Below are 26,362 nucleotides of genomic sequence, written 5' to 3' on the forward strand. Positions count from 1 at the left end.
ACAAATAATATTTTACCAGCTATCTGGGCAGCCCTTAGCTCAGTCAAGTTGACACATAAAATTAACCATCACACCACCCCACTGTTTCAGTCCAGAACTTTATAGTTTTCATAGAGTACTTTTTAATTAATAGATTATTTTATTCCAAAATGAGGCTCATCCAAGATTATAAAATGAGCAGAAGAAAATGCATAACTTTCTTTTACTAAACAAAAATAGAGTACTCAAATTAATAGAATCAATTTCCACTCTTCAGAATACATTATTATTATAAAAATGCATTCAGTTAATTTAATATCACTGTAAACACCAAATGCAGATTAATTTAAATCTGATTAAAGTGAGGTCTTTGGGAATTCTTCTTAATTCTTTGTGAGGCAAAATGGAGGAGAGTGCTATTTGGGTTTTTTCCCATATTTTTTCATCCTTCAGCATAAAGAGTTGAGTTAAATTTACAGAGTGCCAAAGTGACAAACCAAAGAAGATACATTCTGACCTTTCTCCTTGTCGGGGGAGGTATTCATTTCCCAGGGGTGCCATAACAAAGTACCACAAACTGGGTGGCTTAAAATGACAGAAATTTATTGTCTCCGTTTTGGAAACCAGAAGTCCAAAATCCATATGTCAGCAGGGCCGTGCTCCCTCTGAGGGTGCTAGGGAAGGAACTATTCCATGCCTTTCTCCTAGCTTCTGGTAGCCTCAGGCATTCCTTGGTCTGTAGATGCATCGCTCCAACCCGCCATCTTCACATGCTGCTCCCCCTGTGTAGTCACATGGTCTTCCCCCTGTGTGTGTCTGTCCCGGTGTCCAGATTTCCCCTTTTCACAAGGACATCAGTTATATGGGATTAGAGCCCACCCTCCTCATTTTAGCTTGATTACCTCTGTAAAGACCCTATTTCCAAATATAGTCCCGTTCTGAAGTATTGGGAGTTAGGACTTCAATATATCTTTTTTGTGTGTGCGAGTAAGGACACAAGTCAACCCATTACAGGGAGTGTTCATATTTTTGTACTCTTTAAGATGATTCTTTGAGTGAGGGGACTTGTATGTGTATTCCGGCTCAAAAAGTATATTTTAAACTCTGCATTTCATTTAAGAATAGTTAGAACTTCTGTTTGAAATAATAGTCTTTGGGGAATTTATTCAACAAATACCTAGTAGGCATCTACTATGGATTAGGTATTGTGCTGGGCACTAAAGATGCACAAAACACAGTCCCAGCTGTAAGGGAGTTCATATCTAGTGGGTGAAATGAATGGGAAAACAATTCTAATGCAACCCGGGGAGAGCTGCACTAGAGATCTGAGCAGAGGATTTGTGAGATCCTAGGGAAGGGCTCAAACAACACTGGAGGTGGAATCAGGGCTGGGCCAGGGGTGCGGCTTCCATCGGGCGCAGGGCAAGAGCAGCGCAGGTCCCAGAAACCGTGTGCACAGACCCGGAGAGCAAGGGGCGCTAAGAGAGGCAGGACCAGTCTGTGGTTGCTGCTCAGAGGCAGCACAAGCGAGGGAGTGAGGAGTGGAATGAGAGCAGATGGCAGCCAAACTGGGAAGAAGCAGACCAATACGCCCTGCAAAAGAGTTGGTGGTGAGCCACTGATTTCTGTAATCAAGGGAGTTACATTATCAGACTCGTTTTAGAAAGATCAGTCTGAGGTCACTGCTATAAAGGGTGGTTTTTTTTTTTTTTCTTTCTAAATTTAAAGCTCAATTCCCTGTCCTCATTTTACTAATCTCGCAACAGCTTTCACCAGAGTTGACCGTTACTTTCTTTTTGAAATATTTTTCTCTCTTGGTCTCTACCGCCCCGACTCTTCTGGTTTCCCCCCTGGGTCACAGCCTCTCTGCCTTACTGACTCTTCCTCTGTGAGTCTCAAGGCTCATACAGGAAAGCCCCAAAGCTGGACTTGCCCCTTCTCTTCTCTTTTCTTCTCTCCCCTCTTTCCTGATGATCTCATCCAATTTGTACCCCAGCCTTGGCCTCTCCTTTGAGACCCAGATTTGTGCATCTGACTGCCTAATTCATACTGTCACTGGGGCCCTATGAGCACCTCAAACTCAATATCTTAAATCTGTTTCTTCCCAAGGCTTGCCCGTCTCAGTGAATTGGCCCCACATTCGCCCAAGTAGTTGCTCAAACCCCAGAGTCAAGATCAACCTTTAATCCCTCCCTTTCCCTCCTCTCCCACATACAAATCCATCTCTGGGTCTTCCTGGTCCTACAACCAACATATATCTTTAATCCATCTATTTCTCTCCATCTCCACCACCATCATCTTAGGCTAGGTCCCCATTGTCTACTACCTAGACAATTGCAATGGTCTCCTAACTGTCTCCCTACACATGCCCTTATCCATTCTATTCTAGACCCAACAACTCTAATTGTCTTACTAGAATTTTAACCAGATATATCATTCAGTGTGGAACTTGAACTTCTTACTGTGGTCTGGAAGGCCTTCTACGATGTTTCCTACCTACCTTTTTAATCTCACCATTCCAACTATTGGCCTTCCTTCTGTTCCTTGAACATACCCATCCCTTTCCTGCCTCAGGGCCTCTGCACTTGCTGTTCTCGCTGTCTAGAACGCCCTCTCCAAACTCTTTGCATGGCAATCGCTTTCTTATCCTTCAAGACTCAGCTCACCCGTCACCTTTTCTGGGAGGCCTTCCTGGTCTATGCTATCTAAATGAGGTCTCCATGCTTATTACTCTATCAGATTTGGTTTTTGTTGGTTTTTCTTGTTTATTTCTATCAGAGCACTTTTCATTCCCTCCCTCTACCTCACAAGTTAAGAACCTGTCTATAATGTTTGTTATACAACATGATACTTCAGGGAGATTTCTAAATACCCACCATCCACCAAGCACTTCCAACTCTCCCAGCACTGTACTTCTTTGTTTACTTTATATCATTTCAAGTCCCCAACAGTCCTATGGGGGTGGAATTATTATCCATGCTACCAGTGAAGAAACTGTCTTAGAAAAGGTTAGATGACTTGCCCAAGGCCACATACCCACAAGGAACTAACGGAGGCAGGATTTGAGCCCATGTCTCTCTGGTTCTGGAAGCCTCTCTCTCTACCATGCTGCATGCCTCAGTCCCTGGCCCTTAAAGGAATCGAGAGAAACACAGAAAAAGCATAAGTTACGATGCTACTTCTTTTCTTCTTTTTCCTGACTGACTTTCAACATCAACCCTCAGACGCTTTGGTGGAGGTTCATCAGCCCATCATCCATTCATTTGGGAAACTACCCTCTCCCATGAGTAGGAATCCTGCTTAGCCATATGGTGCCAAGGAGACTAACACTGCCCCTCCCTTCCCCACCCTGAGAGTGTACATGTGACCTGGGATGGCCAATCATAATATTCCTTTCCCAGGTCTCTAGCCAGTACAGGAATGAGCATGTGATCTGAACCCGGCCAATCAGCATCCTCCCTGGGACTTTGCTGGAGCTCTGGGGTCATCATTCATTAACACTACAGTAGTCAGGAGCTGCAATGGCCATCTTAGTCACATAGAGAGAGGATTCTGGCAGAGGAAGCCAAATGGCAGACAGAAGAGCTGAGAGATGGATGGAGAGGGAGACAGACTCAGAGAACTAATGTAATTTCAGCACTCAATCCTATCCATTTATTTATTTGTTTGGCTAATGTCTACCTCTTCACTAAGCTAGCTCCACAAGGGCAAGAATTATGTCTTGCTTTTGTTCACCGTTGTCTCCCCAGTGCCCAAGACAGTGCGTGTCATGGAGTCAGTCCTCCATATATATCTGAATGATTGAGAGTATTACTTCTACCAGCAGTGTCTGAGCTCACAGCATGGTGATAATATTCAAGAGAAATCATTTCTATCTCCAGCTTTTGGAATGAGCTGCCGGGGTATATGAAGCTTAATTAAAATTGGAGGAAACTTAGTTAATCTTAGAGTCGTATTCAACCTTATGAGGTATAATGGGTCCTTTAAAAAAAAATTTAGGTTATAATGGGTGTGGATTGAAATTGGGCAGGGATAATGCCTTCTGGCTCTATTCTTTAGACATGTATGTGATGTCTGAAGCACCGTAATTTAATTTAAGCATACTGTCAGATTATAACCAATTCATCACTCATGTGGAGGCTAAAAATAGAGGATGATACAAGAGGTTGACTTCACCTAGCGATGGGCGTTTTATCAAAGGGATGGGCATAAGTCAGAGGAAGCACATCACTCACTCCTATCCAAAGCCACAGGCTGGGTACGCCCGGCGCCTGCAATTGTTTCAGGATGAAATGACTCTTGGGCGGAGACTTCCATCATTCAGGGGAGGCAATTTGAGAGGGTTTCAGAAGATGTGACGACAGGAAATCTGCCCCAGCCAGCCCCTGCTGAGCTCTCCTCATGGGCCATGCGGTGGCCCCGGCTGCCGGCTGCGTTCATCTGGCTTCCAGGGGAGCAATTCAAACAATGGGATGGACTGTGGGAAGGAAGAAAACTTGGAATTTCTCTTGAATTTTTCTAGAAAAACCATTGATCTTGCATTGTGTCCCAGCTTCCCTCTTGGTAAAATAAAAATGGTTTGTATTTCCCCCTTGGGGTCTGCCATGTCCTGAGAGATCCTCAGAGGAGGGCAGTAAAGAAATTAAGGATGCAGCTTGTAATGGCGCTAGGAAAAGGAAGGAGAGGCGCTGACTTCCGAAGTCTCAAATCCAGGCAGCAGGATGAATGAAACTCAGCAATTTCTGCTCACTAGGGGGTAGCCAGAGTGCAGGACTAGAATTATGGATGGGGGAAGGAAACGAACATTTATGGAACGTGTAGCTATATGCCGGGCATGGTGTTAGGTATGACCTTAATAGGTATTATCTCTTAGGTATTACCTGGTTACTAATAGGTGTTGCATGGCATATGGTGTCAACTTAATAAGTTGATACGAAACTATTCTATAGATGAGGAAACTGGCCCTCAGGGAAGTTAATAATTCCTAAGCCAGGAAGTTAAAGAGGCAGCATTTGTCTCCAAGACTGGCTCCAAAGTCCCGGTGTCCTTTCTCATACCATTGCACCACGCTAGCTATATCCATCTATGAGGCATAAAAATGAGAGAGAGATTTGCCCAAACGTAATGAGGACTGCAGGCCCACTGTGGGGGCCCCTGGTTTCAGGAGAAATGGGCACCTGCTGTGGGGGACAGTGATAAGAATAATTATAGCAGCGCGGAATTTTATTATTTGCTCTTTCAGGAAGCAGTATAGTGTAGGGGGTTAAGATGTGAGCTTTGGGGCTGGCCCCGTGGCTTAGTGGTTAAGTGCGCACGCTCCACTACCGGCAGCCCAGGTTCAGATCCCGGGCACGCACCGATGCACCGCTTCTCCAGCCATGCTGAGGCCGCATCCCACATACAGCAACTAGAAGGATGTGCAACTATGACATACAACTATCTACTGGGGCTTTGGGGAAACAAAGGAGGAGGATTGGCAATAGATGTTAGCTCAGAGCCAGTCTTCCTCAGCAAAAAGGGGAAGATTAGCATGGATGTTAGCTCAGGGCTGACCTTCCTCACCCAAAAAAAAAAAATGGAAAAGATGTGAGCTTTGAGGCCTGACAAGATAAATACTAGCTCTGCCATTTCTAAACCTTGGACAAGTTACTTAAATCTCTCTGTGCCTCAGTTCCTGAACCGTAAAATGGAGATAATATTAGTACTTACTTCAAAGGGTTATTGTGAAGTTACTTGATAGAATCCTGGTAAATCCATGTAAAGTGTTGGGAACGCTGCCTGACACATTGTAAGTACTCAGTAAATGTAGTAATTTCATATCTGTTCTTTGTAGGCTACCCGTTGTACCTATCAACCCACGCCTGGAATATTCGGCCTGTTATTCATAGTATGACCTGCTGACAACACAGTGGCCACACGTCTGCTTCTTGATGCTCTTGACCATAGAAACCTATCCCTTGAGGTCCAGAGCCAAGTGGCCTTTTCTCCTGGCCAGGCTCTAGTTTTCCATCAAAATCTCTGCCCATGCCCTTCCTTCCCTGAGCCAGGAGGCAGTAGTATGAGAATGGAGGCTTTGAAAATAGACACATTTATCTCTGCTATTTATCATCTGGGTGATCTTAGACAAATTACATACCTCTCTAAGCTACAATTTCCCCCTCTGTCATGTGCCTTGGGAGTTTCTGTGATGACTGGAGGTAATGTATCTAAAGCATCTAGATCAGCATCTGGACCATGGTGGCTGGTCAATCAATCAATCAATCAATCAATCCCCTCTCATATACCAAAAGGGGAAATATTTTGGGCCAAAGCCCTTTTGACAGTAGCCTTCAAATTGCAGGTGTAGCCTTCAACACATATGTATTGTCTCCTCCTGCTTGTTGGCAAGGTCACTGTTCTGGAGTGCCTTGGATGTTTCTGTAGGAAAGGCTGTTAGTGCCATTTATCAATAGGCTTAGGTCAACATCGCTGTATTAGGGTGCACTAAATTGTTGTAACAAGACCCAATAATTTAGTGGCATGAATAAGGAAGCTTATTTCTTTCTTTTCTTTTTTTTTTTTTTGGTGAGGAAGATTGGCATAAGCTAACATCCATTGCCAATCTTCCTCATTTTGCTAAGGAAGATTGGCCCTGAGCTAACATCTGTGCCCATCTTCCTCTATTTTGCATGTGGGACCCTGCCACAGCATGGCTTGATACGTGGTGTGTAAGTCTGCACCCAGGATCTGAACCTGCACATCCTGGGCTGCTGAAGCAGAGCACGCAAACTTAACCACTTCGCCACCTGGCCGGCCCCCAGGAAGCTTATTTCTTGCTCGTGAAACTGTCCAGTGTGGTGTTCCCAGTTGGTTGGTGGCTCTGCTCCACAGGGTAATTCCAGGATGCAAGCTCTTTCCATCTAGCAGCTCTGCTCTATCTCAGGGCCTGTGGTCATCTGTGTGGTCCAGGTTGAGTCACCACATCCAGTTTCCAGCTGTTGGAAAGGAAAGGAGATAATGGAAGAATGCGATGTGCACCTGCCCAGAAATGGCACACGTCACTTCCACTAGTATTCCATGGGCTAGAATTTGGTCACATGACCACACCTAATGACAAGGGAGACTGAGAAGAAGAAACAAATTTCATCTCTATCATAGTAGGTAAGGAGGAATCTCCATTGGTGTCAAGGGTCCTCTGGCAACTTCTGACCTAAGTTCTAGAGCTTTAGCTCTGCCGAGGACAGCTTCATGCCAGAGCATGGGAGAACCTAGCTGGATACACTGTCCTGACTCTGTCAACCCCACCTCTGCTTGTTCCACCTGGATAATTCTGCTCTGTCACCCACTGCAGCTCCCTTTTCTCTTTCTAACTCTTGATTTTCTCTCCTTATAAGTATGGACAATTAATTCCTAGTAGGACCCCTGGCTCTTGCAGCCCCAAGAATGATAAAAACGAAGTAGGTACTATTATTATCCTCATATTACAGATAAAGAAACTGAGCTATGGAACAATGAAATAACTTGTCCAAGGTTACAGCTAGTCATAGGTGGCACTTGAAAAGGGATAATTCAATCCTTTTTGCTGGGTGGGGGTTTTACTCTGGATTCTAGACAAGGAGCATGCTGTGAAAATTCTACCCTTGCCAAACTAGCAACTTTGATTTGTCGAGGAATTCTTTTTTTTTCAGATTTGCAGAAACATCCTTTCCTAACTGTTGTCTACCTTTTTGTCTATGCAGAATTTTTCTTTTTCTCTGATGGCTAAAAGTCTTACATTTTTTATGCAGTAAAACCTGCTGATCTTTTCCTTTATGATTTTTTCTCCTTACTTCCAGGCTTAAAAAATCATCCTCCTTTGAGAATGATGATAAATATTTCATTTGATTTTCTTCCAGTTTTTCGGTGTTTGCTTTTTATATTATTTGCTCTTATCCACCTTTGTTTTTGTCTGTGGCTGTGGAAAAATGAAGATTCCCAGAATCTGCCAGACAAAGGATTTATTTCAAACAGGCTTAAGTGGAGAAAGCTAATACTAGTGACTGACGAGCAAGAAATCTATACTATATCAATAGCGGTGAGATTCCTTAATACAAAGCTGGGGAGGTTCTAGACAGTGGGTTGATTTTCCCAAGGCAGGTGAGTTTATTTCGCAGCTGTAGCTAGTGTGCTGGATGCTGCTCATATACAGGCCACGTGCCTTTCCTGGCTCGTGCACCCATCCCCCAGGTGCTGTGAGTTTAGGCTGCTAAGCATTCACAGCCGCCCTTCTCCAAAGAACTGCCCTCAGCCCAAAGGGAGCCACCCCCCCAGGAAATTGCACCCACCCCCAGTGGTAACCAGCGGCCAATGACTGATTGACACGGGGGTGCAAAAGGCTGGCCCCCTTGCTTCAAGGTGGGACCAACTCTGAGATGTGACTTATGTTGCAGGGCTCCTGGTGGGATCATTCTGAAGCTCCTCTCCAGCTGAGGCCCTACCTTCGCTTAGCTCCTCCTCCTGCCCTGTCCTTCTCCCTTGCTCCCCTTCTCCTGAGTATACTCCTTCAATAAACCATGCGCACTCCAATCCCTGTCTCAGGCTCTGCTTCTAGGGAGTGTGTAAGTCAGTGAGCAAATCTAACTTCCTATAACTAACAATCTAATACATATAATTTATAATCTAATACTTAAAACATGTTTTACAAACTTTATAGACATTATAGACTTAAGGTTAAAGGTCATATTTTTGAGAGTTTAAACAAACGTATAATAAAATGTTAACTATATTGGAGAGTTTTTTACTCTTAAATATTGAAACTGTAGTGATCAGGATTATGGGATATAATAAAAATTTTTGAACTTAAGATATTTGACCTACTTCGATGATATTTATTGTTCCTTGTTTTTCTGAGGTTTCTGGGGGTATAAATATTCTCTAATCTCCTTTCATCATTTCATAAGAAGAATAACATAACCCCAGGATTTTGAATTCTTTTTTTTTTTTTTATTTTATTTATTTTTTCCCCCAAAGCCCCAGTAGATAGTTGTAATGTCATGGCTGCACTTCCTTCAGGTTGCTGTACGTGGGATGCGGCCTCAGCATGGCCAGAGAAGCAGTGCGTTGGTGTGCACCCGGGATCCGAACCTGGGCCGCCAGCAGCGGAGTGCGCGCACTTAACCACCAAGCCACGGGGCCGGCCCGGATTTTGAATTCGTGGACTTTTGTCAATGAGATTATCTTCTCTCCAGCCTTATCAGTAAATGCCATGAAGCATGTTACTCACAGTCTCTTTTAGTTTCAGTCAAAAGTGAAGCAAAATATTTCCACAGTGGCGTGAATTGATTTTGTTCTTCAGATTGTACCCAGCACCAACTCTGGAATAACACTTCCCTTCCCCCATAATTATTATTTTCCGAGGCGAAACCACTTGGATACCAGCATTTCATTTTCTTTTCCATCCCAAGCTTGGTCTCTAAGGATTTTGGTTATTCTCTACTTCCCATCTGAAGAAGCAGAGATGCAGTGACTTCTTAAAGTGGGAAGGCCAGGTTTCATGCTCAGAATCCCAAGTACTAAAGGTACAGTTGACTCTTCCTAGCCTCAAGCAGCACTTCCATCTCCCGTGTTAGCTTGTGTGTGGACTCAGCTGCTTACGTTTGTGTCATTGACCTGTCAGGCAATGACGCTTCCCTCGGTCCCTCCGCATTCCGTCTCACTCCATTGGTCCATTAAGAATGAACGGTATACACATTCTGTTTTGAAAATGAACTCTAACACTCCCGGGCCTTGCTTTGGGTTCCTCTCTCTGTTCAAACAGAACAGCTAGAAGATGATTCAGTATTGATTTATTTGTTTTTTTGATTTAGATCATTTCTCTTTTCCTAAGATCTCAAGGGCACTGCTCAAAAACCTTCTTAAGCAGCACCCTGGAGGAACATAAGAGGTGGGGGTGGGGACAGGGGAGAGCTGAGGCATGAAAGGGTTAGTTGAGGAAGAGGAGTGATGGGGAGAAGCAAGGCTAGCAATATTCTTCGATTGGCTGTCAATCTGAGTGCTGTTGCATTTCTCCCTGGCCAAGCCTCTCCTCTCTGCTGCTCATCCTCCAATCCACAGGGCTGCGCAAAGAGAAGTGTATGAAAAAAGCATCAAATTGGGCTTTGGAGTTAGTTACAGCTGGCTTTACACCTAGAATCTCCCACTTCCTATCCAGTGACCTTCGGAAAGTTACTTACATGCTCTCATATCTTGTGAGATGCAGTATTTCATTTGGTCTTTGTTTTAGGTAGATTCATGTTAGATGGACTTTTTCCAAAACCAGTTAGACTCAGATGAAAAAATTATCCTAAATTTGCAGATACCCCTGCCCTTAATTACTTGGCCACTTGGTTTATGCTGCCAAGGCCCAGCATTGTGGAGGCAGAAAAGGGACATCTGGTCACCTTACCCCAACCCCCAAGTTACTCACTCTCAAAGGCACCTGCCCCAATACTGGCCTCCCAGGGTTGTTATTAGGGCCAAATGGCATAGTAGGTGATATAGGTACTATTATTACCAGCATCTCCATGTTATAGATGGGTAAACTGAGAAGCAGAAAAGTTAAATAACTTGCCCAAGATCACACAGCTAGTAATTGACATAGTTATGATTTGAACCCAGGCACAACTCACAACAGACCCAAATTTATAGTAAATAGTAAAAATAAAATAAAATTAGGGGACAATGTTATTTTTTATTATATTTAAGCTTAGTTTATTTAGGTTTTCTGCATCTAGGCAATTTTCTTAGAACGAAAAAAGATATATTTTGCTGACATTTTTTTCATAATATTTCTCCAAAAACGGTATGATAGCAGGATACATAATCTTCCATACTCAAATTTCCCAACATGATCAAAACAAGAATCATTTTATAAAAATTATTTGAGAGCTACGTCAGTTTTCCCAAGAGCCTCTCCAAAGCCTCTGCTATTCAAATAATTGTCTTTTGAAGTGCCTGTGCAATTGGCTTGATCGTATTTGTGTTGCAGACTCACACAATTAGCAAGAGGCCGCTCTGGCAAAATGAGACATATGAGGACATATACTAGCATTAAGAGGAGAAATGTTTGTTTGAATGGGGACTAATTTGATATTAGTGAAAATTTTCATCTTAAGATGACCTTCGCTTCACTGTGCAGCCTAACAAAGCAGGGACTTGGATAATGAAGGCTGAGCTAATGAGGGCCTGCTGGCATTTTACAGACATTAACTATCCTGCCTTCTTTAGAGAATGGCCACAGCTTAGCTGATTTCATGAGGGTATTTGGTGAATTACTGAGGCAGACAGACTCTAAGATAGCCCCCAATGATCTCTGCCTTTTAGTATCTTTGTTCTTGTGTAATTCTCTCCCCATGAGTGTGTTACTGAACCAGACTTGTTTTGCCTGCCACACAGTGTGCCAATCACCAAGATGACCAGTTTTGCAGCAGAGAAGGGGTTTATTCATGAGGCAGCCTCGTGAAGAGATAAGAGAACAAGTCTCAAGTCCACCTCTCTGAAAATGGGGATTAGGGATATCTGTGGGATAGAGGGGCAGTGTGGTCTAAAGTGTGGGAATAGATGCTTGGAGGTAAGGATTAGTGAGGTAATAGATGATCTGTGCGAGCATGGTCAAGCTTCACGGCTCTTCATAGGACGCATGTTCACAAAATGGTGGCGTTAGCATGATCTGAGGGTGGAGTTTTCAGCCCCCTGATGTCAAAGGGTCACCTATTGGGCCAGTTGATGAGTTGGTGGTCTCAACCAGCCTGAACTGGACAAGGAGTTGACTCTCAGTTCCTGAAAAACAATCTAAGCATCCATTACCATGGTGACCCAAGCATCAGAGATGTTATCTTTAGGGTGGGCTTTAGTAACGTATTATCTAAGTACTTTTGCAAACAGACAACTAACTGAGTACAGTTAAAGCAAGTTGTCCCCCAGTTTCAAGTGTCAGTGGGCCTGGTGACTTGTCTCTAACCAATAGGTAATGGGATGTATGTGATTACATGTACGTTGGTATGTTACATAAGATTATAATGTCCATCCTACTAACAGACCCTCTTCGTTGCTGGCTTTGATATAACAAATTGCCATGCTGTGAGCTGCCCTATGGAGAGGCCCACATGGCAGGAACTGAGGGTGATCTCCAACTGAGAGCCAGCAAGAAACTGGGGCCCTCAGTCCAACAACCTACAAGGAACTGAATTCTGCCAACAACCATGTGAGCTTTTAAGTGGATCCTTCCCCAGTTAAACCCCGAGATAAGACTGCAGCCTTGTCCAAGACTGTGATTGCAGCTTTCAGATGAAACCCTACAGTAGAGATCCAACAAAGCCATGCCTGGACTCCTGACCCACAGAAACTGTGAGATAATAAATGTATGTAGTTCTAAGCTGCTAAGTTTGTAGTAATTTGTTATCAAGCAATCGATAATTAATACTATTATCATATTCAGAATCAATGGGTCATTGATTCCAATATTTATTGAGAGAATCCCATGTGCAGAACCCTGCACTATCTCTGGGATACCTTGGTGAAGAAGAGAGAAAATGATGAGCAAGAGATCTTCATGGAGCTTACAATCTAATGAAATGGATGACGGTGATACTGTGATTTACATCAAGAAATATATATTTGGTATTCATCCCTGGTTCCTGGCACAAAGCTCCTAAAAACCTTTGGAATTTACTGAGTGATAGGAGTTCTTTTGTTATTCATAAGGAGGCCCTTTTGAGCACACCTGAGTTTATGCTAATGAGGTGACTTAGGGTGGGACCCCTGGATAGCCTCAGGCTGGGGATGGCCATGAGAAAGACCAAGTGATTAAAAGGTTGGGACTTTCAGCCCCACTCACCATCCTCTGGGAAAGGGAAGGAGGGGGGCCTGCAAATTAAGCTCTATAGACACTCTTGAACAACAAGATTTGATGAGCTTCTGGGTGGGTGAACATATTTACATGCTGGGAGGACAGTGCACCCCAGTTCCATGGGGACAGAAGCTCCCAAGCTCAGGATTCTTTCAGGTCTCACCCTATGTCGCTCTTCATCTGACTGTTCATCTGTATCCTTTATATAATAAACTGGTAGACATAAGCAAATGTTTCTCTGAGGTTTTTTTGTGTGTGCGTGAGGAGATCAGCCCCGTGCTAACATCTGCCAATCCTCCTCTTTTTTTGCTGAGGAGGATTGGCCCTGGGCTAACATCTGTGCCCATCTTCCTCTACTTTATATGGGATGCCGCCACAGCATGGCTTGACAAGCGGTGCGTCCGTGCGCGCCCGGGATCCGAACCTGCAAACCCCGGGCTGCTGCAGCGGAGCTCGCACACTTAACTGCTGTGCCAGCGAGCGGGCCCCTCTCTGAGTTTTGTGAGCTGCTCTAGCAAATTAGTTGAACTCAAGGAGGGGGTCATGGGAATCTCTAATTTATAGCTAGTCAGTCAGAAGCAGAGGTGACAACCTAGACTTTTGATTGGCATCTGAAGTGGTGGCAGTCTTGTGGGAATGAGCCCTTAACCTGTGGGGTCTGATGCTATCTGCAGGTAAACAGTGTCAGAATTGAGTTAAACTTGTAGGACACCCAGTCAGTGTGTGCTGAGCATTGGAGAATTGCTCGGTGGTGTTGGAAAAAGCACATCAGAATGACATTAAACAAATAATTATTATAGGAATTATGCACTTTAATACTACCATTAGCATTCAGGTCGGGAACCAGTATCATATGTCAACTTGGGCAAATTGCTTAGCTTCTCAGTTTCCCCATCTGTAAGAGGGGATGATAATAGATCTTATGTCATAGGATTATTGTGAAGATTAAGTAAATTAATAATTACAAAGCATTTTGGTTTATTATTTCAGTATGGAGGGACAGTGCCAGAGGCTTCCACCTAACCCTTTCTACCATAATAACATTCATACCACACATCAGGAAGCTTGTGCGACCATTCTGCCAGTACTTTGGCTACAAATAAGCACTCAAGAACTGAGGAAATAACTATAGAATGGGTTCAAGGATCCACTAGGATCACTATGAATGGGCCTACTATGAGTGAGCCCCACTCTCACCTGTTTTCCGTAAACCTCTATATACCCACCAGAGAACCACGGAAGACATTTGGAGACTCCAGGGATTAGCATTAGCTAGGAGATAATAATAATCCCAAAAGGCCTGTTTAAATCTCTTTCCCCAGGGCTCAATTGCCCTGGTAAATGGCTCCAAGCGCCTTTATTAAAGCAAAGGAAGAGAGCATCAGTATACACTTGTGGTGCCATTGCAGGGTTATTCCTCAAGAGCGTTTGGTCTCCCCTTTGTTCAAGGGGCTCTGGATCTGGCAAGTGACTCAGGCCAGGAATTGGGTGAAGGACTGTGACTCTCCATCATCGTGACTAAAGTCAGGCCTCTGTTCCCCAGACTTAGATTTTGTTGTTGTTGTTATTGTCATACAAAGTAAGTAACACTTTGGTGCCCATATGTTTTAGCCCTAAAGACCCTAGGATCTATTAGGCACCCTCAAATATCCCTTCTGATAATCACACGTAAGCCTTCTGCTTATTTTAGGAATCAGAACCTACTTGCCCCTCCAGGAAACCTTTTTCTTTGGAAGCAACTCCCACTCTCATCCTTGGCCTACAGAAAGCAAGTGCTTTTCAAATATGCTAATAGGCCTCTCACCAATGTGGTTTTTTCCCTGAAGTTGGGTGAGCAGATCAGGTATTAGAAATCCACTCAAATATTCCTGTCTCCTTAGGACTTTGGATTCCCTTCTCTATATTACATCAAGGAATGTATGGCATCTGCACTTCACATGCACAGGCCACCACTGAGACTCAGTTTCAGACAATAAAGCAAGAAGTTTAAACCTCTCACGGTTGTTTAATCTAGCATGTGGAATCCAGACTTTTTGGTAAGAGCACCTATAAGATGAATTTGACCTGATCTAAAATTGTATTCTTCTCTTCCTAAAACTCTCCGAATTCTTTCCCATAATCTTGCAATGCTTTTGGTGTGTAAGCCTTTTCTTCCCAGGTTTGATTTTGATTTCAGGGCATGCTAGAATCTGACTCTAGCTGTGGGTCTGAGTCAATGAGCAGAGGTAGGGGTGTGCCATGAGGACGTCCCCTTGCAAGGTGACCACTCAGTGAACTCCTTACAATGTATTTGAATGAGACAGGGCCCGCCTCATCAGAACGGGAGGAAGGGCTGCTTTCATTGGCCCAGGAAGCTCTGTGAGTTCTGGGGGTTTTAGATTCTTGGGGTTATCTGACACCTCCAAAACACTCCATTCCTGTACTCAGAGGAAGAGCCACTTTTTGCAATAAATGTCCCGAAAGACCTGGTGAGACTGTGAATTCAATCTATTTTTGTAATTCATCAATCTTCAGGATGTGTCTCTGCTTCTGATTTTCAGCTTCATTAGCCCTGTGCCTGCATGAGATAAAAGAGTACTGTATTTTAGAGAAGTCATAGAAACGTCCTCATTCACTGACCACGCCTTGAAGTGAGAATCTAAATCCCTAAGCCTGTGATTTTTTTCTGTAAATTTTATCATGCAATTAGATAGAACTACTCACCTCATAGCCTCTACATTCCTCCCTCCTCAGTCCACCAGAGCCTTGCTTTCACTACGCATTTCATTCCTTATGAATATAGGCGATAATTTTGGAGTTTTGCCGCTAGGCACCATGGATTACTACGAACCAAACTCATGATGCAATCGAAATACAGTGTTATATTTACCTTCTCCCAGCTCCTTAAACTTCATTCTGTATTGTAAGAGGAGAAGATGATCTTCCCCTACGCCTGGATGAAACTTTTCTGACAGCTTCTGTGGCTTCTCTTTCTGTCCCTGCTTCATGTCTACCTGCTAGCTGTCATTTTCTTTCTCCCCCAGAATTGAGGGTAGGATAGAGATGAGAGAGAAAGGGGTAAGTGAGTTATTACTTGATCTGGTGGCTTCACGTTCTCTGGGCCTTGCAGATGATTAAAGCTGGTGATGGCTCAAGCTTATCCTTTCTCTCAGGGCTCCTGGATAGGCATTTTGCAGGTTCCCTGCAGGCCCCATCTCCTGCAGTTCCCTTGACTCTCTATCCTGGGTGGTCTCTTTCAACTCTTTCCTCAGCCTCTGGATATCCTTCTAAAAGGACCTATTAGACAGGACTCAAGGCTTTCTCTGGTATAACCCACATGTAATCATGGGAAATCTCCTCATCCCTTGCCCCAAGAAACTCTGGGAGTGCCCAGTGATTCCATGTAGCAGCCCTCCTGGCTCCTCTATGTCCCAAGCACTTAGCCAGCCCTTCTTAACATTCTGTATTTCGTTGGTGGGACTGGACTTCAGTTCACATCCTGATTGAGCTCCCTTGGTCATTGGTCAGACCCTAGTCTTCTGTGTCTTCCAACTGCAGGGGACACATTTCAAAGCTTTCCTGGTGGTCTACTGGAAGCACTCCCACTAGGCTTGGGGTTGGGAGACAGCACCTGTGCCCTTTGTCCAAAGGGAAGAGGACTTAAACCAGAGCAAAATCTTCTTCAAAAAAAATCTCAACCTTCTCCATAGCCTCTCTCTGACCGCTTTACATCCTGTTACATTCTCCATATCCTCTCTGACCACCTTTCACTGAGAACCCTAGGAGATGTGACAGGTTGTTCTTCATTCCCATTATAAATCCAGGTGGCACGGGTGAGGTTGGGGAGTGGGGGGTGGTCTCACTCTAATTTTGGCATCCTGAGATATAATCTGTTGATGCATACATCTAAACTGAGGCAGGAATAGTATCGTCCTAACTTCTATTACAATAGTTTTAGTGACTTTTTTTGCCACTGGATGCCAGTGTTTGACCTGTCTCTCATCCTTACTGCTTTCAAATCTAACCAAGTCTCCTCATCAATCCCAGATTCCCGATACCTTGGGGTGTCTTTCAGGGAAAGAATCCACTCTAGCTAGTTTCAGTAGAAATTTATTACCTGGTATTAATTAGAATTTATGGGAGGGCCAAGGATCAAAGCCTGGATGTGACACAGTCAGAGTAAAGTAGCCAGGAAGAATGTCCGACCACACCATAAATGTCCAACACATCATAGGAGTGTGTTCTAGCAGAAATCCTGCTGTGGCTGCCAGATGATGCTCAATGTCTGTAAAGCCGGTACCGACCACCAGGACTCCCATTACTCTTCCTGTAGAAAACCAAATGCTCCCGTGTCCATACTTACTAGGAGAATAGTGTGTCTGCAACTTTTCACCCGTATCCCAAGTCTTGCTTAGGTTGGGATTTGTTGGAAGATAGTCAAATATCTATATCCTAGCAGCAAAGGGTTTTAGGAAATGTGTTGTCTTTGTTTGTTTTTTTCTATCTATATAAAAGAGAATTCACAATATAGACGAACTACAAAGAAAAGATTTGGGGCAGACGCAAATGACAAATGTCCATTACAAACTCTTATGAAAAAAATTTATGGTCTCAATCAAACTATTTTGACTATATAAAACAAATAAACAAAATCCCTCTTATGTACCTTTTGAATTTTGTACCATTGTATATAATACCTATTCAAAATATAAAGTAAGAAAAATTTAAATCCGCTTTTCTTATCCTCACTCCTCTCAGGCTGTTGAGTCCTCTAATGTCTTGCGCTGTCATTGTTCTTTAACACTGGTGGTGGTTTTGACACTGACCCTTTGATAGTCTTTGATCTCATTTAGTCCTTGTGTTGTTATACAGATAAATGAGGTAATTATTTAAAACACTTAGCACAGTGCTTGGCACATAGTAGGTTATCAATTCTGGTAGTCCTCCCGTTTCTCCTCTCCCTAATATTACTGCTTATGGTTGTTAGTCAAGTCTTGATTGTAAAGAGCTCACTGAGATGTAGTAGGTGCATTTGAGGGGTTTTCCAGCTCATGTCCCCACAACTTAAACATAGACACTGTGATACTGTGATTCATAATAAGAAATATATATTTGGTCTTTGTTCTCATTTCTGGCACTGAGCTTCTAAAACCCTTGGGATCTCCTAAGTGGTGTGTCTTGATATTCATAACAAACCACTTTCAAGCACATATGAGTTTACGTTAATGAGGTGACTTTTAGAAAGCACCTCAGGATGGGGGCTGGTTGCCAGGGGATCGATTATGTGATTAGAGGGTTGGAACATTCAGTCTTAGCCCCTCACTCCGAGGAGGGGAGAAGAACTGGGAGTTGAATCACTTGCCAAAGGCCAGTGATTTCACCAAGTATGCCTATGTAATTAAGCCTCCATAAAAACCCAAAAGGATGAGGTTCAGAGAGTTTCTGGGTTGGTGAACATGTGGAGGTGCTGGGAGAGTGTTGCACCTGGGGACGGCATGGAAGCTCCGCGTTCCTTCCCACATACCTCACTCTTTCGCATCTCTTCCGTCTGATTGTTCCTAAATTAGATCCTTTTATAATAGACCAATAATCTAGTAAGTAAAATGTTTCTGTGAGCTGCTCTAGTCAATTAATCAAACCCAAGGAGTGGGTTATGGGAACCTCCAATCTATAGCCAGCTGGTAAGAAGCACAGGTGACAACCTGGACTTGCAATTGGTGTCTGAAGTTGGGGGTGGGGGAGAGTCTGTTGGACTGGCCCTAAACCTGTGGGATCTGATGCTATCTCCAGGTACATAGTGTCAAAATTGAGTTAAATTGTAGGACACTCACGACTCAGTTAGTGTCTGCTGAGAATTGGAGAATTGCGTGGTAGTGCTGAAAAAAAAAACACAGTAGAGACACTAATCCAAGCTAAGCCATTAGACTTTCTTTCTAGAGAAGGGTTAGGTGCTCGAAAGATAAGATCACATATAGATGGGATTAGAGATGGTACCAAAACAGCCCAAAGATACACATCCTAGCTAAAGAAAGGTGGTAGCAGAAACCGAGAAGCCATATAGTCATGCTGGTTGTCACATGTGGGCTCTCTAGTCAGGTTGCCTTTGATCTCTGCCCTGCCACTTACTAGCTGTGGATCTTAGGCAAGACACTTAAGCTCTCCAAGCTTCCGCTTCTTCATCTATGAAATAGAGATAACAACAGTCTCTATCTCCTAAGGTTTTGCTAACTGCTTTGGATGACTCCTATCATTTGGAAGTTTGATTTCTTGATTTAGTTTACTTGAAAGTTTATGTATGAAAAACATGTTAATTCCCCAAGTCTTCATTTTCCAATGAACTAATTATCCTGCATTTCATGTCTCCTGGGTGTCATAAGAATATCTGTAAACATAGTTAAGATGTTTTAAAAGAAGATTTTAAATTAGCTTCAATTTAAAATTCAGTATCTCCTCACTAAAAAGAATGGAAAAAAGCTTGAAGATCCTGAAAGGTGTATAAGTGTGAAGTAGAATTTAGTTCCAAGTTTTCTTAGAGAGAAAGCGTCCCTTTAAAGCTAGGTTGTTGTCCATTCCCTGGGTGAATTGATTTGCTATATGTTCAGTTGGGTTAATCCCAACCAGGCATAGGAAAGTGTCATTTCACAATTGGGTCAAGCACTTCATGTGAAATACAGAACAAAAAGCAAGTTTATAAAAATGTCTGTCTACAGTCACGTGTCACTTAATGATAGGAATATGTTCTGAGAAATGCGTCATTAGGTGATTTCGTCGTTGTGCGAACATAATAGAATGTACTCACACAAACCTAGATGGTATAGCCTACTACACACCTAGGCTCCATGGTACTAATCTCATGGGACCACCGTTGTGTGTGCAGTCCGTCGTTGACCGAAACTTTGTTATGCGGCGCGTGACTGCACTTCTTTCCCAAGTGAGCTCAAGGAAAACTGGCGGGATCTCTGTGGCTGACTACCTAGGGACCCTGATTTTATAAAGGTGGCTTTCAGACCTGTAACCCTGGAATATAAACTTTCTGTTGTCCTATTCTACTTTACTGAATTAATAGAAAAAAATCTCAGCATGCTAAATTATAAACTATTTCTTATAGTAGATGACATTTCATAAATATCTTTGAGTTGTAGAGAAGTCTTTGAAGGAAAGTCCCACAGGTAATTCCATTTTAGTTTTCTTGGTTTTTTTATTCCTTCACTTTTTAATTTTTTAAAGTAAATCTCATGTTATGAATCTGAATTCTCTCAGATTTCCTTGGCCTGTGGGTTGATATGGGGACATGTTAATGGTGATAACCCACATTTTGCTGAATTTATCTCACATCTTCAAGTTTCAGAGCCTTGACTCCCCCCATTCAAGTCTTAGTTATTTTGGGGAGTCCCCAGTGGGTATACTGCAGATAATTCTGTCCACTTCAGTTACCAAGGGGCATTCATGATGTCTTCTTACTGTGCTCTGATCACCTCCTGCCAATGATAACTGTTGCCCACTGAGCCATTTGAGGATGGTGCATTTCCACAACCCACACTGCTGGTGTCGATGGGGATAACCCGAGGATTGTGCCGAGAAAGCCATCTTTCAGTGATCCCCAGACAGACAGCCTTTGCGAAGCCAGAGCAGGTCCATGTTCCCTGGAACACTAAATGTGCCAAAGCTGGGCTGCATCCCTCACAGAAGAGGGAGAAGGCCCTGCCCTGTGTGGTTCTTTGTCACTTGGGCACAAAAGCTGTGCTTCTTCAGGAGGGAGTCTTTGTAAACCAGTGGCTTCATCATCTGTGTGCAGCTTCTGTTGCTGCACTGCTCAGACAGTCATCTCCAAATCCCTGGGGCTGGCCCGGCAGTCCTCCCCAACCTCTCCCTTTTCCTGTGAAGGGGCTCCTTCCTTCCTCTCATGCAAATCATTTCATGTAAATAGATGCCTTTTCTTTCAGTTCATCAGTGCATTTGTTGGAACTCTTTTGGTTTCAAATAACAGACATCAACTTGAGCCAGCAGAAGCGAATAAAGGGACTGAATTATAAAGCTCTTGGAGTGTCTGCTGAAACGAAATGGCAAGACTGCAGCTGGGCCTCCGGGAGAAAATAGGGGACTGAAAAGCTATCAGCATATTTCCTGTTTCCCTGGTCCCTACTCCACAAGTAGAAAAACATGGCTCTACATGGGATTTGCTGGGGAAATGCAGTGAACTGGCCGTCTCTGAAGCATAAGTTGATGGTGAAGGTGGGGAGTAGGGAAGGGCTCGGATGTAGATTTTGGAGATATGGGCGAGGGCCAGATCAAGGATGATTTTAACAAGTGGGGACTTTATCCTGAAGATAATGAATGGCAGAGCCACTGAAGAGTGCAGAGTAGAGCTAACAAATTTCTATTGTGGTTAGATCAGGATGGTGGTATTCAGAGAACGGATTTGAGGGAGCAAGACCAGAGACAGTAGAGTAGTTAGGACACTATTGCAATGTATAGTCTTGGAAGGAGCTTCAGAGCTGGGAGTCATGCTGGGAGTAGGAGAGGAAGGGATGGATTGGAAAACTATTTAAAATGTAGAATCCACAGCACTTCATCATAGATTAGCTCTGAGGAGAGGGAGGAAATTCTAAAATGACTGCCAGGTTTTTGGCCTCGAAGACTGGGTAAATGGTGGTGATATTGACTGAGATGGGGGATATGGGAGAAGGAGCAGATTTTGTTTCGGGGGGAGAGGTAATGGCATACTTTTCACAGCCTAGCTGGGACTAACCTGACTGTACATATAGCAAATTAAGTCAACTTTGTGCTTGTGGAGTCTGGGATGCCTAAAGGATGCTCAAGTGGTGATGTCCAGGAACCCACGAACATTTAATTCTGTCACTCTGGGAGAGTCAGCACTGCAGATTTATGGTAGATCTGGGACCAATCAGCATAAAATATGGTCGTTCAATCATGATACTGCATAATATGATCTAAGGAGAGCATGTAGTAAGAATAGCAATTGACAGAGGATGGAAGCCTGGAGAACACCAGCATTTAAAGGGAGAAGGAAGAGGAGGATGAGGAGGAGAAGCCTATGAAGGAGACAGGGAAAGAGACAATTAGCAGTGTTAAATACAACAGAGAGGGTCAATGAGATGACTAGAAGATGTCCATTCATTCATTTATCCATAAAATATTTGTTCAGCACCTACTAAGTTTAGGATGCTGTAGCAGTTAAGAGCTCAGACTCCAGAGCCAGACTGCCATATATAATATAATATAATATAATATAATATAATATAACATAACATAACATAACATAACATAACATAACATAACATAATATCCTATTATTATCATGTATCAGCTACTCCTCTGGGCTCCAGGATACAGCTATGAACAAGACAGACTAAGTCTCTGCTCTTATGGAATTTCCATTCTATTTAGAGGTAAGGGGAGCACAGACTATAAACAAACAAACAACAACAACAAAACAAACAAGAAAATAGCAGATAAGTGCTAAAAAGAAAGGATGATTTGATGGGAGGCTGGGTGAGATGGGACAATGTAAATGGGGTGGTCAGGGAAGGCCTTTCTGAAGAGGTGACATTCATGCTGGAACTTGAATGACAAATAGGGATGAACCATGAGAAGATATAGGGGCAGAAGTTCCAAGTAAAAGGTGAACAGATGAAACAACCCTAAGATAGGAACAAACTTGGTGTGTGCAAGGAAAAGAAAGAAGCCACATTTATCTGGCGTCATGGCCCGTGATCTTTTCACTACATCTCATGGTCTTTCTGATGCAAGTCATATTAATAAAGCCACAGGCAAATAGAAAGCCCTTAAATTGGTGTGACAGATAATAAGTTGGTTCACTCAACACGTATTCTAACCTCTTTCTGTCAAGAAAGCTAAGAACTACATTCTTAGACTCCCTTGCAGCTAAACTGAGAATTGTGACATAGCTTCCACCAACTTGTCAGACATAGATACAAGATGGTGGATGAGCCCAGAGAGAGAGAGCAGATTCTCTGCTAAGCTTGGTAGTAGGAGCTTGGTTCTTCTGGGGCATGAATTAAAACAGTTCCATGCTGTAGGGCGTTTTTTCTGGCTGTATTGTTTCTGACTGAGTAGTACTCAAGCCTGGTTTTCTGGCCTTCCCAAAGGTTTGTGGGGTTTAGTTCCTTTCACATATTTATTTCTGCTTAAGCCAGCTGGAGCGAATTTTGTTGTCCACAGCAAATAACCTTGGTTTGTATAATTCCCTACTAATTGTGAAATCTCATCAGCCTCTCAACCTCTTCCCCCACCCCCACTCTGTACTATTCTTTGGTAGATCTAGGTGTGTCTAAGATCAGGAATCTCAACCCCACTACAGAACTGGATCTCTTCAGCTGAATCATCCAAGATGATTTGTCAGCTGTTTAATCAGGTACTTCTGGGTCTGGCACAGAGCTAGGAACTGTGAAGGCTATATCAGTACATAAACATTGCCTTTGAGGGCCGGCCCCGTGGCTTAGCGGTTAAGTGTGTGTGCTCCGCTGCTGGCGGCCTGGGTTCGGATCCCAGGGTCGCATCGACGCACTGCTTCTCCGGCCATGCTGAGGCCGAGTCCCACATACAGCAACTAGAAGGATGTGCAACTATGACATACAACTATCTACTGGGGCTTTTGGGGGAAAAAATAAATAAAATAAAAATAAACATTGCCTTTGTAATGGGAATATGAGATCTAAGACTTAAAATGAAAGTAATCATCACAAGATGATAGAAAAATGATTAGAAAATAATAATGACTAGAAAATAGTAATAATAATAATACAGTAGTTATTCATTTAGTGAGTGCTTACCAGGTGCTAGGTAATAAAATAAGAGAATTACGTGCATCCGCAAAGTCCTATGAAGCATGTATTATTATCATTCACTTATATATATATATATATTTTTTTTTTCTTTGCTGAGGAAGATTGGCCCTGAGCTAACATCTTTGCCCATCTTTCTCTATTTTGTATATGGGACGCCACCACAGCATGGCTTAGTGAGTGGTGTGTAGGTCCGTGCTGGGATCTGAACCTGTGAACCCTGGGCCGCCGAAGCAGAGCATGCGAACTCAACCACTATGGCACTAGGCTGGCCTTCTGTGCACACTTCTAAACATCCACATGCAGACAGGGACACGCAAGTGCCTGTGTGCATGCTGCTGAACACTCACATGCAGGCGGAGAAGAGCAGGAAAACTGGGAAGCAAGGGAGATTGGTGTTTTCACATTTTTGTCTCCTCTTTCTGATTCTGAATGTAAATGGTATACCGTCTTATATTGTCTGCTATTGTTTCAAATGTATGTCTTTTCCCTCAAACTTGAGCAGGGATTAGTGTCCTACTCTATCTGTGTCCTCCAACACCTAGCACCCAGGCAGTATAGTGTACAGTACCACAGTCCAAAAGACTTGGGTATAAGACCCTGCTTGGAAAGGGCACATATTGTCTGATTCCATTGATAGGAAATACCCTGAACAGGCCGCTCTCTAGAGACACGAGGTAGACTAATGGTTGCCAGGGGCTGGGAGGGTAGGGGATGGGGAATGACCGCTAAAGGGTATAGGGTTTTGAGGGGGTGATGAAAAGGTTCTAAAATTGATCATGGTGCTGGTTGCACAACTCTGAATATACTAAAAACCACTGAATTTTACACTTTAAAGGGTGAGCTGTATGGGATGTGAATTATATCTCAATAAATCTATAACAGAAAAAAAGGCGCCCTGCTTGGCATTTATTTGCAGCTTCTGCATCTGTAAAATGGTCATAGTGATATCTACCACACAGAGCAGCTTCAGGGTTAAATGACATACTGTGTGGGAGGCAAATACCACAGTGCCTTGCACATAGTGAGCGCTCAAAGACAGTTGACTGTCTTGGTGTAATATGCTCATTACATGTTTGCCAGCTGATTCCTACATTTTTTAAGTCAAAGTGGAATTAGTGTAAAGCTGAATGTTAAAGCAGAAAGGGTTGCCTAGAAATGGATCTAGTTCTAGCCTGCCATTCTGCAAATGAGAAATTAGTGATAAACCCAGAAAACTACCCCTGACAGAGAGGTTCGAAGGAGGTTGTGAAAGAGTGAGTGAGTACATGAGTGAATTCAAGATCTTAGAAAGAGAACCATTTTGCCACATTACTTAATCACACATGCTCTGCTGAGGCAGCAACACCGAACGTGGTTTGGCCCTTTGCAAGAAGAGGAGGCAGAAACAGCAACTCCATAACTCATTTTCGTGTCAGAGAACTGAGTGTGTGCTCACCAGAGTCTAAAACAGAAATAACTTCATACAGTTTATAATTTTAAAAATTCTATTAAAATTCCCTAAGTAAAATATTTTTTAAAGCAATATGAGTTATTTTCCTTAATTTTAGAAATAGTAAAAATATCAAATACTATAACTGCTCCAAACCATTTATATGAAGTTTTTCTTTCAACTACATCTTCCTCTGTCTCCCTACAAACACACACACATGTAATTCTAAGATGCAAGATTTTTTACAACTTATCTCTGATCAGGACACAACTTACAATCAATGGCTTATTCTAATTTAATTGACAGCATCATTTTCTTTCTTAGCTTTACATAAAATAATGGTACATCTTAAAATGGATGTCAAATTAAAGTATGGTGTACATGTACATATATATACTTAAAAGATGAACTAGAAATTTGTGCCGTTTGAATGCTCAGGAATACTAAAGGGGTCATGACTGATCCAAGTGTCAGAAAAACCACAGAGTTCAAGCCCTTCCCCTGGGGGGATCATCTTTATGTGAACAGAATGTGCATCCTTGAACCTGGGATGCGTTAATAGGCACTCCAGCCTTATCGATGGTTTTGCGAATAGAATTCTGGAGAAATGATCAATCAACACAGCTGTGCTTGGATATATCTGGATCCCTTTTAGGAAAAGAAAACCACGAACATTTAGATGTTGCATATCCTAGTATTCAACTCTTGGAATGTTCCATGTTTGTGCTAGGCTTCTGTAGGCAACACTTCAGCTGTTAGGAGACGCTGCAGAAGCCAGAGGATTGGATGAGGCCTCCCGCCTGAATCCACAAAGCCTTTCTCTAACAGCCGTGCTTATTTTAGGGGTGGAGGGAATTCTGCAGCTGAGAGGTTGAGTACTTGGCATGGTTTGAGGGTTCCTAATGGATGTGCCAAAGGGTCTGACTGGAAACTCCTCACAAAATAGTAATTGTCTAGATGCTGCTGAAGATAATTAATTCGGGCTTTGGAAAGCTTCCTTCTTGATGCATTCAGTTTAAAGGCCTCCTTCTCTGTGCGCCTGCAAATGCAATTCCTGGAACGATAAGAGAGGATAATAAAAGCTGAAAGTATTGCCAGCACTGGCCTTTTGAACTCACTCAGAGTTTCCATGGAAGTGGGCATCAGGGAGGATGGATTTGTTTTCTTCTCTACTTGAGCAGTGAGGTTTTCATTATTTTCTGGTTAGTTTGGAGCCTTTAGAATAGTGTCCCCAGACACGTTTCCATCAAGAGCACATGGTGAGCCAGAGACACTTGGGGAGACTGGCACCTGGCTTTGCCC

Source organism: Ceratotherium simum, chromosome 25, assembly GCF_057802395.1.
Source record: "Ceratotherium simum simum isolate JZ-2026a chromosome 25, ASM5780239v1, whole genome shotgun sequence".
NCBI classification, from domain to species: Eukaryota; Metazoa; Chordata; class Mammalia; order Perissodactyla; family Rhinocerotidae; genus Ceratotherium; species Ceratotherium simum.